This window comes from Palaemon carinicauda, chromosome 43 (assembly GCF_036898095.1).
Source record: "Palaemon carinicauda isolate YSFRI2023 chromosome 43, ASM3689809v2, whole genome shotgun sequence".
In the NCBI taxonomy this organism is placed as follows: Eukaryota; Metazoa; Arthropoda; class Malacostraca; order Decapoda; family Palaemonidae; genus Palaemon; species Palaemon carinicauda.
The window spans coordinates 25,473,204-25,491,475 of NC_090767.1; the positions used below are offsets into that span (position 1 = coordinate 25,473,204).

The 18,272-nt window shown below is 46.3% G+C and overlaps 1 long non-coding RNA gene across 2 annotated transcripts in view; it reads left to right on the forward strand.

Annotated features, from left to right (window-relative positions):
• The first annotated feature begins 446 nt into the window (after nt 1-446).
• Nucleotides 447-18,272, forward strand: part of LOC137633636 (uncharacterized) — a 35,879-nt gene continuing 18,053 nt past the window's right edge. For both annotated transcript variants that reach the window (XR_011042322.1, XR_011042323.1), the window contains exons 1-3: nt 447-534; nt 10,956-11,061; nt 11,382-11,606. This is a non-coding gene — a long non-coding RNA (uncharacterized lncRNA). The remainder of the gene's footprint in view (nt 535-10,955; nt 11,062-11,381; nt 11,607-18,272) is intronic.

The following is an 18,272-nucleotide window of genomic DNA, read 5'->3' on the forward strand; positions in this document are numbered from 1 at the left end:
AAAGTTATGTTCGCTACTTCTTTGATTAAGTTGTCGGGGAGCCATTTGTTTAAAACGTTTTATTTCCTTTTTTTTCGAAGTGCGAAGAAAATTAATATATTTTTTTTCATTTTTAGGGTTTATTTGACTTGATTTTGTATCAAAATTTGTATTATTTGTGCTTTAATGTCCTCAATATATTACACAATGAAATAGTTCGAGACTGATTATACATTTGGGAGCCATTTGTTTGTTTACGAACGTTTTGATTTTTGACCAAGTTTGTACGAGATGTCTGTATTTCAACAAACTGTGTGATGAGGAATATAATGGATATGTGCACACACACATATACACACACACACACACACACACACACACACATATATATATATATATATATATATATATATATATATATATATATATATATATATATATATATATATACACAGATGGTTCATTATGTGAATCCCAATCTTCGTGCAGGGCAGCGATGTCGATTCCTTCACTAGAATTTCATGCTGAACTTTTTGGTCTTATGAAGGCTTTGAGGTTTGTTTTAGAGTTTCTTTATAATTCGAAAGTTGTTATTTTTACGGATTCAAAGGTTTCTTTAGGTTTAATTCGTTGTTATGCAATTGGTTTTCGATCGTTGGTGGATTCTATTTGTTGCAATCTAAAGTCATTGAAAGAGAAAAATATTGTAGTGAAACTTCAGTGGGTTCCAAGTCATAGTGGTGACAAGGGAAATGAACTTGTGGACTCCATTGCAAAAGGGGCTCATTCATTTGTTAACATAGTGAATCCTGTACATATTCCAGTTTCAGAACATATCACAGCTTATCGTAGGGCTGTATGGGAGAAGTGGAGATTGGATAGAGAGGCGGAACTTCAGTTCTCTCAGCTTGGCCCATATAGAAGATCAAATTTGTTGGGTAGTTTGAAGCGCTACGGCTAAGCGTCCTAATTTGCTTATTATCGCTCCGACTGTTATCTTGTATAGAATAAAAACGTTTGGAAATGGTCTACGGATCTTAAATATGTTGTGTAAGAGGGGGTCTGGGGAGGCGCAGCCCCCCTGGGTAAGGACACGGCTTTTAGCATAGGTTAGGTGGGTTTTTTAAGTTTGCTTCTCCCGTCGTACTCGTAGGTAAGGAAACTTGTGTAAGGGGGGGGGGGACCGGGGGGGAAGCCCCCCTGGGTAAGGATACGGCTTTTAGCATAGGTTAGGTGGGTTTTTTAAGTTTGCTTCTCCCGTCGTACTCGTAGGTAAGGAAACTTGTGTAAGGGGGGGGGGGGACCCGGGGGGGGAAGCCCCCCTGGGTAAGGATACGGCTTTTAGCATAGGTTAGGTGGGTTTTTTAAGTTTGCTTCTCCCGTCGTACTCGTAGGTAAAGAAACTTGTGTAAGGGGGGGGGGACCGGGGGGGAAGCCCCCCTGGGTAAGGATACGGCTTTTAGCATAGGTTAGGTGGGTTTTTTAAGTTAGCTTCTCCCGCCAAAATCTTTTTTAGAACGACGGCCATAGTTCAGAATATTCCCGTTTTCTACGGGATTTGGCCGTCACCTTACAAAGGCTCCAATTTGTTGACAGCTCTAACAACGTCATTGGCATCAAGGAAGCTAAACTCTGCAATTCTTCGACTTTGTGTTGGACACTTAAGACTGAAAGCCCATCTACATCGCCTTTCCCTTGAGGATTCACCTTTTTGCTCTTGTGGTGAAGTAGAGGATGTAAGGCACATTATACTACACTGCCCTCGATATTTTACATCCAGAGTGTTTCTGAGACATTCTCTGTTTCGGATTGGTGTCCCTTTACAGCTAGATAGGATCCTGGAGGCTGACTCTGGAACTCCACATGTATTGAAGAAGATCTACCGTCATCTAGCAGTCTTCCTGAAGTCCTCGGGCCTCCTCAAAACTCTATGATTTGTTACAAAGTAAAATATGAGAGGGATAGCACTATGGTTGCCTGATAGGTGACGTGTGCTAATACATTAAGAAAGAAGAAGAAGAAGAGGAGTGCCCGCAAATTGCCGCAGTCTTGAGAAGTTAGAAGTCTAGGAAACCACGATTAAGTTATTTTTTTTAATATATATCAGCTCTATTTTATCCACGTTGAACACAAATATTTCATAATGGTACGGACTACCTAAACTAATAGTTTAGCAATTGTACTTAGTTATTAGCCGTGTCACGGCAAACATTTATGGCAACTGCCATAAGGTTTAGAGTACAGTAGACACTTGTCTATCGTATGAAGACGAATTCCTTCAAAAGGTTATTTCATAAATTAGTTGTTTTTACGTAATATCTTTTGATCATTTGTATGATAGCAGACACCTGTATTTATAATAACGGCCACTTGAATCTATGATAGTGGCTACCTGTATGTATGAAAGCGGCCACCTGTTTGTATGGTAGCAGACACCTGTATGTATGATAGCGGCCATCTGTATTTATGATAGCAGCCACATGTATGTATGGTAGCAGTCACCTGTTTATATGATAGCGGCCATCTCTATTTATAATAGCGGCCACCTCTATGTATGATGATGGCCGTGCCCTATACTTATTTTCAACTCTTTCATAAACTTGGTAAATATATATCCATTCACCGTTCGCTGTCCCCACATTATGCATACGTTACCTCCCCAAACTGCCCTTTGACCAGTTCTGAAGAGACCAGCTTGATTCATGAGGCTGGTTAATTTCCTCCTTTAATAATGATAATGATGATGAAATTGAAATTTTCAATATTAATCTTACCCGATAATCATGTAGCTGTCAACTCCGTTGCCCGACAGAATTCTACGGAAGGGATACGCCAGCGATCACTATACTAGAAGGGGGTGTACTCACCAGCGCCACCTGTGGCCAGGTACTGCAGTACTTCTTGTTGACACCACCTCAATTTTTCCTCTGTCGTGCTTCCGGCAAGACCTACATGGATACGCTTATAATTTTGGAGTCTTGTTCACGGTTTTTGGTGAAGTATTGCTCTAAGATTTCAGCTTTCGCTATACTGGAAACTTGTCTATTAGCTTAGATAGCTTTTATATTGATTTGATTAATGGTTAACGATCTTTTGCTTTAATTGGAATCCCCCTTGACTGTTCTTTGATTCAAGATGTCCGACCTTTCTCAAGCTCCTCCCCAAAGACGATGTAGGACTTGTATTAGGCGTATTCCGAAGGCCTCGGTTGATCCTCACACCGTTTGTTCCGACTGTAGGGGAAAATCCTGTCAGTTGGAAGATCGATGTGAGGAATGCGCCAGACTTTCGGAACTTGATTTTGTTCGATTCCTCAAGTATACCACTAAGTTAGAGAGAGAGAGAGTTAGGAGGAGTTCGGCTCGCTCTTCGCTTTATTCCTCACCCCATGATCCTCAACCTTTTCCTCCCCCTGTAGTGGCTACCCCCGAACCTACTATTTGTGCTCAGCCTGATATGTCTGATGTTTTACGTGCCATTCAGGCTTTAGGTGATAAAGTGGAGTCGGTAGTGAGTGACCACAAGTTCCTCTTGGCGGACGTCAAGGAACTTAAAGTGAAAAGTGCAGTGGGAAGTGGTAGTGCCAGTGCTGTGCCGAGTGCTAGTGTCAGTGTCAGTGTTGTGCGTGAGGGTACTTCTGTGCGTGCCAGTCGTCCTCCCAGTCCGGGACCTCTTGGAAGCTCCCAAGCCCAGGGGAGAAGCAATGTCGAAGGGCAAAAGGGTTCGGCAGGCCTTGATCGGCGCACAGAAGTATCCTCGGTGGTTGCGGGCGTATCTTACAGAGATCGTCACTCCCACTCTCAGACGATTGAGCCTTTATTTTTCTCGTCTGCAGAAGAATTTTCGGGGAGAAAACGCTGGACTCAGGTCTCAAGACCTCTTAAGCGTAAAGTCCAGACCTCACGAGTTCAACAGCCCGGATGTAGTCATTGGGCTAGCTCTGACTCGCCGCAGTCATCAGGTGACTGCACACCTCCTAAGAGAGGTAAGGCGATGCCTCAACAGACCTCAACTTCTGTTAAGGCTTTGCCTCAACAGACCTCATCGTCTGTTGATCCCAAGATGGCTTTGCTGCAGTCCATGCAGTCACAGCTTGCGGTCTTAATGCGTGAGTTTCAGGCAGAGAAGGTTACACCTCCTCCTGCGAGCGCTCCTCCTCCTCTCCGCAGTCCAGTCTGCCAGACGTACGAAGTTGAGGTTCCTCAAGCTACCTCCATGCGTGAGCTACCGCGTTGGGAGTTGCCAGTTACCAGCGTTGTGCAGCAACCTCCACCTTCCTTGAGGCAGGAATCTCTTACCACGCGACAACCTCCTCAACAATGGGGACAGGAGTCTTATGCCTTACAACCTCCTCTTCCTTTGAGGCAAGAGTTTCTTGCAGTAAGACCATCCTCGAGGCAGCAACCTCTTGAGGTACGACAACCTCTACCATCCTTGAGGCAGCCACCTCAGCTCTCGCAGCTGCTACCTCCACTTTCCTCGAGGCGAGAACCTCAACTCTCGAGGCAAACACCTCAAGAACCTCAACTCGTGAGACAGGAGCCGCGTTCTGCGCAGCCGCCACCTCAACTCTCGCAGCTCACACCTCAAGAACCTCAACTCGTGAGACAGGAATCTCTTACTGCGCAACCACCTCAACCCTTGAAGCAAGCGCAACTCTTGAGACAGGAACCTCATGCAATGAGTCAGCCACCTCAACGCATGCATCTACCACCTTCTCCTCTACTTGACCAGTCTTTGCAGCCTGAACCTCAGGTTTTACTTCAGTCGCCTCTCACCACACTTGCTCCTCAAACCTCCGCAGAACCTCCTTCATCCCAGCCTCATGACTTTGTCATTACCAGCCCTCATCCTCTTCAACAGAGACTTGAGGATGAGACCGCAAGTGTTTATGCACCCGCTTGTCAGGATTCTGCTGTTCAGCATACCGCTGTAACTTTACCTCTCGCTTCTCAACCCTCAGGTGATGAGGTTTCTGAGGAGGAAGCTGCGCACCTAGATGATCCCTCTTCGGACGTGGAGGAACCCAAGTCGTTACCACCCTCCATTGACTTTCGCAAGGTCCTGGCTCTTTTCAGAGAGGTTTACCCGGATCATTTTGTTTCTGCTACCCCTCGCTCTCCTCCATCAGAGTTTTCTCTAGGCATGCAACCGGTTAAGTCGGCCTACACTAAGCTCGTCTTTGCTAGATCCTCTAAGAGAGCTTTAAGAATGTTAGGGGATTGGTTGCAGTCCAAACAACAACTAGGGAAGACTTCATTTATGTTTCCTCCTACTAAGCTGACTTCTAAGGCGGGCGTATGGTATGCCACAGGAGAGGAACCAGGCTTGGGAATCCCTGCCTCTGCCCAGGCTGACTTCTCAAGTTTGGTTGACTCTCCACGTAGATCGGCTATGAGGCGCTCTAAGGTCTGCTGGACCTTTTCCGACTTAGACCACTTCTTAAAGGGTGTCTTTCGCGCCTTTGAGATTTTCAATTTTCTCGACTGGTGCCTGGGGGCCTTGAGCAAGAAGACTGCCCCTTCTGACAAGGACTCGGCCATGCTTATAATGTCCTGTATGGATAAAGCAATTCGCGATGGGTCCGGCGAACTTGCCTCCATGTTTGTTTCGGGAGTACAGTACTCAAGAAAAGGGAACAACTGTGCACTTTCCTTTCCACTGGTATCACCTCTTGTCAAAGGTCTCAGTTACTTTTTGCTCCGCTTTCTAAGTTCCTGTTTCCTGAGGAGCTTATCAAGGAATTGTCTGCGGCCCTTATTCAGAAGGACACTCATGACCTTGTGGCCTCTTCAGCTCGTAAGGCTAAGGTTGCTCCTTCGGTTCCTAGAACTTACCGCACCCCAGTGGCCGATACTCCTGCTACAAGATTTATTCCGCCCTTTCGTGGCAGAGCCCCCAGCCGAGGAAGTACCCGTCCAGACGCTTTCAGGGGCAGGTCTAAGAAAGGTCCCAAGCCTTCGAAAGGCAAACACTGACTCTCCTCCTCTCCAGACAGCAGTAGGAGCCAGACTCAAGATCTTCTGGCAAGCTTGGGATAGAAGAGGTGCAGACGCCCAGTCTGTCAAGTGGCTAAGGGAGGGTTACAGGATACCATTCTGCCGCAATCCCCCTCTGACCACTTCTCCCATCAACCTCTCTCCCAACTACAAGGAAAAGGACAAGAGGCTAGCGTTACACCAGGAGGTGTCGCTCCTGTTACAGAAGAAGGCAGTGGTGATAGTCCGGGACCATCAATCCCCGGGCTTCTACAACCGTCTCTTTCTGGTGGCCAAGAAGACAGGAGGTTGGAGACCGGTGCTGGACGTCAGTGCGCTCAATGCTTATGTCACCAAGCAGACGTTCACTATGGAGACGACGAAGTCGGTCCTAGCAGCGGTCAGGCAGGAGGACTGGATGGTCTCGTTGGATCTGAAAGACGCTTACTTTCACGTTCCTATTCATCCAGACTCCCAACCTTTCCTGAGATTCGTTTTTGGAAAGGTTGTGTACCAATTCCAAGCCCTGTGTTTTGGCCTAAGCACAGCGCCTATGGTGTTTACGCGTCTGATGAGGAATATTGCAAAATTCCTCCACTTAGCGGACATCAGAGCCTCCCTTTATTTAGACGACTGGCTGTTAAGAGCCCCCACAAGTCGTCGCTGTCTGGAGAGTCTCAACTGGACTTTGGACTTGATCAAGGAACTGGGTCTTTTGGTCAACTTAGAAAAGTCCCAACTTATTCCCTCCCAATCCATCGTTTACCTGGGAATGGAGATTCGGAGTCAAGCTTTTCGGGCTTTTCCGTCGGCCCCAAGAATCAGCCAAGCCCTAGAGTGCATTCTGAGCATGCTGAAGAGGAACAGTTGCTCGGTGAGACAGTGGATGAGTCTAACAGGGACCCTGTCATCGTTAGCCCTGTTCATAGAGTTAGGGAGACTCCACCTCCGCCCTCTCCAATTCCATCTAGCAGCTCACTGGGACAAGGATTTGACGCTCGAAGCGGTCTCTATTCCTGTCACCAAAGAGATGAAGACTACTCTCATGTGGTGGAAGACCAACATCCTTCTCAAGGAGGGTCTATCGTTAGCGATTCAGACCCCCAATCTTCATCTCTTTTCGGACGCATCAGACTCGGGCTGGGGCGCGACCTTGGACGGACAGGAATGCTCGGGAACATGGAACAAGGAACAGGAAACGCTTCACATCAACTGCAAGGAGCTGCTGGCAGTTCATCTGGCCTTAATGAACTTCAAGTCCCTCCTGCTAAACAAGGTGGTGGAGGTGAACTCCGACAACACCACAGCCTTGGCATACATCTCCAAGCAGGGAGGGACCCATTCGAGGAAGCTGTACGAGATAGCAAGGGACCTCCTCATTTGGTCAAGAAGTCTAAACCTCACACTGGTAACGAGGTTCATTCAGGGCAATATGAACGTCTCAGCAGATCGCCTCAGCAGGAAAGATCAAGTCATCCCCACGGAATGGACCCTTCACAAGAGCGTGTGCAACAGACTTTGGACCTTGTGGGGTCAGCCAACGATAGATCTGTTCGCCACCTCCATGACCAAGAGGCTCCCTTTGTACTGTTCCCCAGTTCCAGACCCAGCAGCAGTTCACGTGGATGCTTTTCTGCTGGATTGGTCCCATCTCGACCTATATGCATTCCCGCCGTTCAAGATCATCAACAGAGTCATTCAGAAGTTCGTCTCTCACGAAGGGACACGGCTGACGCTGGTTGCTCCCCTTTGGCCTGCAAGAGAATGGTTCACAGAGGTACTACAATGGCTGGTCGACGTTCCCAGGACTCTCCCTCTAAGAGTGGACCTTCTACGTCAACCTCACGTAAAGAAGGTACACCCAAACCTCCACGCTCTTCGTCTGACTGCCTTCAGACTGTCGAAAGACTCGCTAGAGCTAGAGGCTTTTCGAAGGAGGCAGCCAGAGCGATTGCCAGAGCAAGGAGGATATCCACTCGTAGAGTCTATCAATCCAAGTGGGAAGTCTTCCGAAGCTGGTGCAGAGCCAATGCATTTTCCTCTACCAATACCTCTGTAACCCAAGTAGCTGACTTCCTGTTACATCTTAGGAATGTTAGATCTCTTTCGGCTCCTACGATTAAAGGGTACAGAAGTATGTTGGCTTCAGTTCTCCGCCACAGAGGTTTGGATCTTTCCTCCAACAAGGACCTACAAGACATCCTTAAATCTTTCGAGACTTCTAAAGAACGTCGTTTGTCCACTCCAGGCTGGAATCTAGACGTAGTCTTAAGGTTCCTTATGTCTCCTAGGTTCGAACCTCTCCAGTCAGCTTCCTTCAAAGACCTTACTCTCAAAACTCTTTTCCTCGTCTGCCTTGCGACAGCCAAAAGAGTTAGTGAGGTTCACGCCTTCAGCAAGAACATAGGATTCACATCCGAATCAGCAACATGTTCTTTACAGCTCGGATTTTTAGCTAAAAATGAACTTCCTTCACGTCCTTGGCCTAGATCGTTCGAAATTCCTAGCCTTTCCAACATGGTGGGTAACGAGCTAGAGAGAGTTCTTTGCCCTGTCAGAGCTCTAAAATACTATCTTAAAAGGTCAAAACCTATACGAGGACAGTCAGAGGCCTTATGGTGTGCCATCAAGAAACCTTCGATGCCTATGTCCAAAAACGCAGTTTCGTATTATATAAGGCTTCTGATTAGAGAAGCTCATTCTCACATGAAGGATGAAGACCTTGCTTTGCTGAAGGTAAGGACCCACGAAGTGAGAGCTGTAGCCACTTCGATGGCCTTTAAACAGAACCGTTCTCTGCAGAGTATTATGGATGCAACTTATTGGAGGAGCAAGTCAGTGTTTGCATCATTTTATCTCAAAGATGTCCAGTCTCTTTACGAGAACTGCTACACCCTGGGACCATTCGTAGCAGCGAGTGCAGTAGTAGGTGAGGGCTCAGCCACTACATTCCCTTAATCCCATAACCTTTTTAACCTTTCTCTTGAATGCTTTTATTGTTGTTTTTTGGGTTGTTACGGTAGGCTAAGAAGCCTTCCGCATCCTGTTTGATTTGGCGGGTGGTCAATTCGTTCTTGAGAAGCGCCTAGGTTAGAAGTTGTGTAGAGGTCCTTTAGTATGGGTTGCAGCCCTTTATACTTCAGCACCTTAGGGTTGTTCAGCCTCCTAAGAGGAACGCTGCGCTCAGTAAGGAAGACGAACTTATTAAAGGCAGAGTAATGGTTCAAGTCGACTTCCTTACCAGGTACTTATAATTTCATTGTTATTTTGAATAACTGATAATATGAAATACGGGATACAGTACTTAGCTTACTGATATACATGTACACTGGTTTTCACCCACCTCCCCGGGTGTGAATCAGCTACATGATTATCGGGTAAGATTAATATTGAAAAATGTTATTTTCATTAGTAAAATAAATTTTTGAATATACTTACCCGATAATCATGATTTAATTGACCCACCCTTCCTCCCCATAGAGAACCAGTGGACCGAGGAAAAATTGAGGTGGTGTCAACAAGAAGTACTGCAGTACCTGGCCACAGGTGGCGCTGGTGAGTACACCCCCTTCTAGTATAGTGATCGCTGGCGTATCCCTTCCGTAGAATTCTGTCGGGCAACGGAGTTGACAGCTACATGATTATCGGGTAAGTATATTCAAAAATTTATTTTACTAATGAAAATAACATTTTCCTTCTTTTTTCCTAGTGATTCGTAAGACATCGCCGTCGCATTACAAAAACCCCTGTCCGTTGTTCTGCAAAACCTCTACTCAAGAACACCACTTGACCTAAACATCCCTACTTAACCTAACCTACAAGTCGTGTCCTTACCTAACGGCTAGACTGCCGTATTCTTCACCTACCCTGTGTTTGATTTGCAACCCATTTGACTCTTAGCAAGGTAACACAATCATATTTTGTAAAAGGATATCCATTTCACACGTAAAAAGTAAATTTACATTTGTCCCAATGAACTACATTAACATAGATATAGATGTATATACTGTACTTACATTACTCAGAGTCATTGAAGTCGCAATCTTCATGTATGATCTTCCTGTTGGTCAACTTTCTTTTTGTTGTGGGTGAGATGGCCCGGCAATTAGTGAAGAAGAAGAAAGAATGGGGCGTTTATAGTGTTGGGACGGGCAACAATTCCTGGAATCGTGCCACGAGCTACTGTATTATAACACCGCCATAAAACGTGGATTTACCGTTGTTTGTTGATTTTCCATCGTAGTTATAACGCATTTCACCAAAACAATACTCTGAATAAACACCAGAATAATCCACCTGGAGTCCTATCTTATACAAATAAGCTGTAAAATCATTGCTCTCGGTAAACTTCACAATCCTTACAATTTTCGAATTAGTCGAATTATAAAACGATTTACAAGTATCTTCACTCTTGCAGTGATGTGTTCCCATTTTCTCGTCTCGGTGGATTAGAACGAGCATCTCCAAACCATGCTTGGTGCTCCCAATACCCTGTTTAAATTTTGGAAACATCAGATTCTGATTGGATGGAAAAGAAAAGCCAAGACTTAAACATCTCCCTTGGTCAAAGTCTTTGGACATCCTGGTATTTGATACAAGTCGACTTGATTATAGGAACTTTCTCCCCTGAAAGGAGCTAGGGTTTGTATCTGTATCTGTGAAGGAATAATTAGAAATGTTTAAAGTGATTCGTATTTTTCCCAATAATACAACCCTGAGTCCACTCCTTAAGTCATAGGCGAAGGTCGGAAGCGTCTGTGCAGTGTGCTGGCGAGGGGACAGGCTCTCCAGCCACCCGCCAGTGCATTCATTACGAACCTCATTATGAATTCTTAAAGCCGAGTTCCATCTACACTGAAATCATACTCTTATCAAAGGATTCAGTTTTGCATAGTTAAAAAAAACACAAATATCTTTTTAAGATTTTGACATTTTTATCAGGTTTTAATTTCCTCCAGAGATTAATCTAGTTAATAATACCATTAACTATGCTTTCAGGTCATGCAGGTCGGCTGAATTTTGATGCCAACGTGTGCAAACTCTCAACAACAGCTTTTCCTCTGGTTAAGGCTGCACGAGCACACTGCCGCAGCTGTATACATTCGTGAGTCACCATCTGCTTGTTTTAGTACATCCCCTTCAATTGGGACCAAAAGTAAAGTCAACTGTATATGCTAAACTATTCAATATTTGTAATCAAATTAAACCTAAGGCTCTCAATATTGGTGATCCTTATAGAAATAGCTTGAATGTTCTGAATTCAAATAACAGTTTTTTTAATTTTGATTGGAATGTAGTGTATCTTGACTTTGAATTGTTTAACCTTTTATAACTCTATACAGTGTATACTGTATACAGTTTAATTACTGTACTGTAAGTTTGTAATGCAACGTGATTCGTCCATTATCAATTCGGTCATTTCAGAAAGATAATCCTGCTGGCAGATGTTTCGAAAGCTAGAGACCGCACAAATGTATTTTTATGTGCTGAACGTAGTAAGAATCTTTGACAGTAAGGAAGAGAAAAGCTCTCCCTGCTGAATCAAGACGGAAGGCTACGGGAACTAAGTATCAACACCAAGAATGACAACAAAAAGATCTTGCATAGACTCAATTCGGGAAATGTCAAGAATGATGAAAAATTCTTGAGGTGAGTTGTGTACAAAACTCCAGTTTAAAGCAATGCAGTAGTACAGTATCTTGGTTTACGAGTTTTCCCATAAAAAATAAAGAAAATTCACATAAATAAACATATGTCATCAGATTTAAAGGTTTCGTAATGTAAATTAATGACAATTTATAACCCCTATCGTCAGAAATAAGTAAAAGATTAGAAATCACAATGAAAAGTAAAAATAGCTGACAAATTAACTCACACTTCCGTACCTTTGGTTGGTGGGAGATGAGAATGACCTTCACTATCACTTACTGAATCATTTGATTTATCCTTTTTTCTTCTCATTCAATTTTTATAAGGAACCTTTTTAGAGACGATTATTTTTGCTCTTACTTTAAAACGTCATGAACATGGAGTAAGAAGAACATGAACACTGCATGGATGGTGTATGGGCACCGTTTGACTGCTTTCATTTTAGTCTTCTCATTGTTTATCCACATAACATTCCCATACGGTTTGAAATCTTTTCTCACAGATCAAAACAATTCCCATAAACCAAGTTGAGTTTGTAGACTCGTATTCAAAGTTACTCCTAAACAGAGTTACTACTGTGCTGTACTTTATTTCATATTTGTCCTGACCTATATACAACCATATACAAACCCTTTTGCTCTTTATAGTGGAGATGTATTTTAAAAACAGCTGAAATCAGCCATAAGAATTGTAACAAGGTGTAACTACCCACTGCTAGTCAGCAGGGTGGGGCAGACCAGCTACCCCTGTCACACCCATACTGGTAATATTACAGTGTACATCACTTTATTTTGGCTCGGTAGAAAGTAGACGTTCCGTGTCTCTCTCGTTAACCTTAATAAACTGGCCTTTGACTTGATCAATTGACCCTGGACTTCCCTTAGGTGTGGATACAGTACTATAGCTTTTAGTGAGGCAGCGGTGCCCTCCACCGGGAGAGTCTCTCTCGTTGCCACCTGCGGCAACTCCTGCCTTCCTTCAGGCATTCAGGTCTCCCTGTTTAAGGAATGGCTTCCTAGAGTAATACAATTGGAGGCATAGTAGCAACGCACACAGTCTCCCCACGGGTTAACCACTGTGTTCCCCTCCGAGGCTCTGGAGGTAATGCACCGATAGAGTTCTCGTGCCCTTAGCTGCAGCTCTTTCTGCTTTTTGTTCGCTTTCTTTCCTGCAGCTCTGGCGTAAGAACGAGAGCAGTTGCAGACTGGTTCCCTTCAGGGCTACCACTTGGGGGATACTTTTGGGATTATCCCAGAAACTAACGCAGGGTACGTTTCTCAGGCATCGCTCGATGCCGACCTTCAACTTGAGCTTAAGCTCGTTGACGGGAAGCGGAGAGCACTGCTTGGAGGTCCACCTCCATGTGTCGGGCATCCTTCCCGTTCGTGGTAAAGACACCCTTCCCCACTAGGAGGTATCAGGCGGCTATCTCATCCCTGGGAAAGGCGTCCTTGCGGGTGCTTCCACAAGTGTGTGCTCTATTCGTCCTTGCCTCGCTCTTGTTCTTCAGAGCATAGTTTCTTGGAGCTAGACAGCGATGTAGTAATTTGCAGACTGTGGCCGGGAGTAGCACTCAGACTATTTAGTGTCAGAATGTCGACCACACACTAACTTCACACTACATAAAAAATATGGGGGAATGCCCCCAGATCTGGGCAAAAGGGAAACAATCAAGAAAGAATGGGTCACTGGGCACCATCCCTTGATTCTATTTCAAAATGAGAAAAGATAAATAGATAAAAGTCATGTTTACTAATTTGAAAAAATATAATAGTTACTGAAAATTAAGTAACACAAAAGACACTCTTTCTAAGGGTAAGACCAAGTAACCTTTGATGAGGTTGTCACAGTTGGCACATCTTAGTTATATGCTCTCTTGTCTATGGGCTTTGCATATCGGTACATCTCCGGATGCAAACATCGTCTGCCCTTAAGGACTACAGTAAACAGAATGTCAACATGCCACATACATTGTTTGCCAAAATGGAGTAAACAATGTCAGCATGTCAACCACATTATTTTAAAAAGGCATCTAACACAACTAAATTTTCCCTCTCTTACCCATGCGAGTCCAAAGTCCCATAATTCCCGCTTTTCTTTTTCAAAATAATATTCTCTATTGAGACCTGTGCAACGAGAAGACTTCTTATGTCTACTACTCTTTCCGCAGGTGGCGTAGCAGAAGTCCTGGGGGTTCTAGCATCAGTTAAATCTTGAGTACCTTCTTTGCGGATGGAACACCATCAATAACCAAAGAAGGCCACGATCTTCTATCAATGTTTGTTGGATTTACACTGAGGGCAGGAGTAGCATTCACATGTATTTCCCTCCACCTAGAAGGAGTCTGGACGGAAAGGGTTTCCTTCCCAGAGCTGCGGGCGATAGCTGACTTCTGGACGGGTAACCTGCTGCCCACACTGCGCGACATGGTGGTTAGCTGAGCCACAGTGTAAGCACAGGTTGAGTCGTCTGCGACACTCATTCACGATGTGCCCTGGTTTCTCGCACCAAGTACAGTACCTCCTCTGGAACTGAGGAGACCTATCCAGGATGCGCATTGATGACAGGCGCACTTCCACAGATGCAGGCTTCGGGACAGGTCGAGGAGGTGTACGTGGGTAGACTCGCTCGGGTGCAGGTGAAGTTTGGAGGCAGCCATGTCACCCCTGTTAGCATCTGAGCTGCGCCATGACTGTCCCACACAACTAATGGCCAAGTTCTCTGCCTTCTGGCATTGCTGACAGGTTGCCTCAACAAGAACACCCAACAGGTGTAGGGCATCCTGCCAAGTGGCTTGATGGCCGGCAGAGATGTTGATGGTGGCCAGAGATTGTTCCAGTCAACTCGCAGCTTTTCTTTGCATCGTTTACGTCACAGCTCTTTCCGGTCTAGGTTACGTCGAGAATATGCTGACTTACACCAAGAGGCCAACGGCATGGCATAAATTTTCAACAGCAATGGGGTTAGGTGGCTGCTCGCAATTCCTGCCCCTTGCCGTTGTACCCCAGGGTACAAGATGGTGATGCTTATTGCTTGCTTGCGTCTCCCATAGTACCCCCAAGGCACAAGTCTCACGAGCAATTTCCCTTTGGGGTCATCTATGAGTCTTGTAAGCTATGACGCTGTAACACTTCAGGGTTATTTCGTACATCGTGTCCGTTGGGCACAACAAAGCTCATAGAGTTTTGTGAGGCCAAGCCCTTTGGGACCTGGGCCTCTGAGTTTTGACCTCTCACAAGGGAAAACCTGCCCTTCTTCTAGTTCAGCACAACCTTATTCTTCTCCTTGTGAGCAAATACCTTCTCTGGTAGGAGGGCATAAGTACCTTGCTCCATGATGCATCAGCCTGTGTTAGCAAAGACACTAGTCTCACAGAGAAGTCATGCGCATTGTTGCACACCCATCTAACGAGGGCTAGCATGGTGTGTGGGCGAGTGCCTCTGTCTAACGAAGGTTTGCTTGCAACCCAGGTTTATCGCCATATTACTCATAGTGAATTGGCGGGTCCCTACTCACCAGCCCGCAGAGCTTCAGTTTTGCTGTTGTCACAAGTACATGTGAGTAACTTGGGCAAGTTTTAAAAGAAGCAACCTGTGGTTCGCATTGTTATAGGCTGCTGTTAGGTCATAAAATATTATCCTTGTGATTTTCCCAAGCTCAGAGCCATCCTCAATATACTGAGTGAGGCTAAGTGCCTGAAAGCAGCAGGATCTTCCTGCCTGGAAGCCAGCCTGGTCTGGTGTCAGTTGATCTTCGACTGTGGGAGCTATGCGGACCATCGTCACCTGTTCGTACAGTTTATATAAGGTGCAGAGGAGAGATACTGGCCGATAACTCTTAGGGATCATTGAGTCTTTGCCAGGTTTTAGCAAGGCCACAACTTTAGCTTCTCTCCACAGTTTTGGGATCTTGAATGTTCTTGCAAAGTTGTTAAGAAGTATTAATGCTCATGATTTATTCCTGTTGCCAAAGTGCAGCATTATCTCAAATGTAATGTCATCCAGACCAGCAGCTTTTCTAGGTTTATGGTGTTTCATGGCTTCCTGAAGTTCTTCAACAGTGAGTGGTTTAATCTCGTTATTCTCTTTCATTTCATACTTCATTCTTTTGTGATATCTTCGTTCTTTGTCATATGGCTTCCCACTAGTGAGAGTTGTTTTGCGCCTGCATTGGGTGTTACGGTAGCTATTCTCGTTTGGGTGTTCTTATTCAAGTTCAGTTTACTGATTGTTTTCCATGCTTTCTTACTGTTCTAAGTCATATCTGTGTTGGTTGTAAGTTCTTGCCATCTCTCCTTTTTCTCATTGGCTACAGAGGCTAATAAAAGTTCTAGTTCAGTGCTGTTTTAGACAGACGGCTCTGAATTGTACTGTTGAGCGGGTTGGGCTTATACCACCCACCAGCTAATGACCCCCAGCTCGTTATGAATTTTAAGAGCCGACTTCCAACGTCACAGAAATCAACCTCCTGTTAAAAGTCTCAGGTTTGTTTGATTAAAAAAAAACGGTTCGCTCAAAATCTATTTTTGGGTGAGATAGCCATGTCGTCCTGATGGAAGGTTCCTTTAAGTAGCTTCCTAGGGTATATTTGACTACAGTGATATTCCCAGAGAATTTAACTTAAGGTCTCCAGAATTCTAACTCCTGGCACGAATATCCTTAAAGTTTCCTTTAAGGATATCGCATAATATCAGGGGACGTATTCTTGACACGCCACATAGCAATCTGCACCCTGCATAGCGTTTACACTTTGAGGGGGAAAAGTGGCAAAATAAAAGAGGAGCCGTTAATATGGTTCCCTTCCTCCGTTACTGTTTGAGTACTCAGATGGCGGCACCATCGCTGCCATCTTTATTCCTTTAAGCGTTGAGCCGGTACTACAGATACAGTTTGTTCCAGCACGGAGTACTTACCTCGAACTACTTTCTTAAGAGGATCTGGGATCTCCCCCTCTCTCCGTTACCTTGTCGGGGCGCTCCGGGGCGGAAGGATACTCGCCCTGGGGCGACCCGGGGTCAGCGCGTGAGGCTGCGCTTGTTAGATCGTCAGTAAGCATCTGGTCGCGGCGTAGATAACATCTCGCCGCTCTCTCTCTCTTATCCCGTCCGATCACCTTGTGTACCACGTGTTCCTTTGTGTTCTCCATCCCTTGTGTTCCCACGTGGTCCCTTGTGCTCCCACGTGTTCCCGTGTGTTCCTTCCCTTGTGTATCACATGTCCGTGTTATCTCCCTCATCTTTCCCTTGTGTTCTTGTGTCGTTTGCGTGTCGCTTTCCGCTATGGAATCCCAGCGTCGCTGTACCGGGCCCCAAGCTGGTAAGTCTTGTGGAGCCTGGCTCTCTAAGCCCGAGGTCGACCCACACACGCTGTGCTCCTCGTGTCGGGGGAATAAGTGTTCACCTTCCTCCACGTGCCAGGAGTGCGAGTCTTGGCCGGAGATGCAGTGGACTTTGTTCTCCAAAAAGAAGAAGAAGGTATCCAAGAAATTGCCGAAGTAGCCAGGCCTTTCCTCGCCGTGTACGTCGCCCTCAGCGCAGTCAGAAAGAGGTTCTCCTTCTCCTTCCCCTACCCAGAGTAGGGGACGAGGTAAGTCCGTTGCGGTAAACAGCCCATTGCCGTTCCCCATGAGTCTGATGTCGGGGAATCTGTGGAAAAGGGGCCTACGCAGACGAGTGGGGAGTCTGCTAGTGTGGCGGAAGTATGTGTTGTAGACGATGGTCTGGTGCCCGCAGGACCCGTCTCAGGTGAAGACCCGGTGTGGGGGAATCCCAAATCGGCTCCTACCCCCACATCGTGGCAAGGTTTTTCAGGTTCAGCGGGTTCCGGGGTTGGTCGGGACAAAGAAAGGCAGCCCACGTGTTCATCCGATCCCGACTCCATTGTGTGGACGGTGCCTAGGACGCCCTTCAGGTCGCCCGTGAGGAATGAGGAGGAGTTCGAAGGGTGGTCGCCTCTCGGCCCGCTATCCGCTCACCCCCGGCGCCCTCGGCTACGCTTCCGCCGGGCTTCATGGAACCCTCGACCCCGAGATCCAGACCAAGGACCCCTAGGAGGCTCGTCATTGAGACGGACGACTCGGCGAGCTCTTATTCTTCAGACGATTATTCTTCCTACGATTCCTACTCTTCGGCTAGTTCCAGCGGACGTGACTCCAGGAGGAAGAGGAAGCTGTCCAGGAGGAGGAGACCGAGCTCACACGCCATCCTGGCCAGGAATAGGTCGAAGTCCTCGAGGAGGAGGTACAGGAGGAGGAGCTCCCCGAGGAAAAGGTATATCACGGTGGTTCGCCACCGCCGTGAATCCAGCAAGAAGGTCGCTGCTCCAGTGCCTACTTCGGTAGCTGCGGGAGCCGCTTCCGTAACCTTGCACAGTGTCTCTTCGGCCCCATCTTGTCGGGTGCGGCCGTTGGCACACTTTCAGTTGCCCCGACCTAGTAAGTCGGCGGCTCCACCCATGTGTCGGGAACTTCCGCTGGTTGGACCCAGTAGCTCAACTTCATCACCTTTCATCACAGCGGCTCCGGCCAAGTTCCAAGATACGCCGCTGTCGCAACCATCGACTAGCACCGCCCGGGTTACCCCGGGAGGAGGTAGACCCATGACGGCTACCTCCGCCCCGGCGGCTTTACCTGCGACGGAGGCGCCCGCTCCATCGCTCCGCCAGGAGG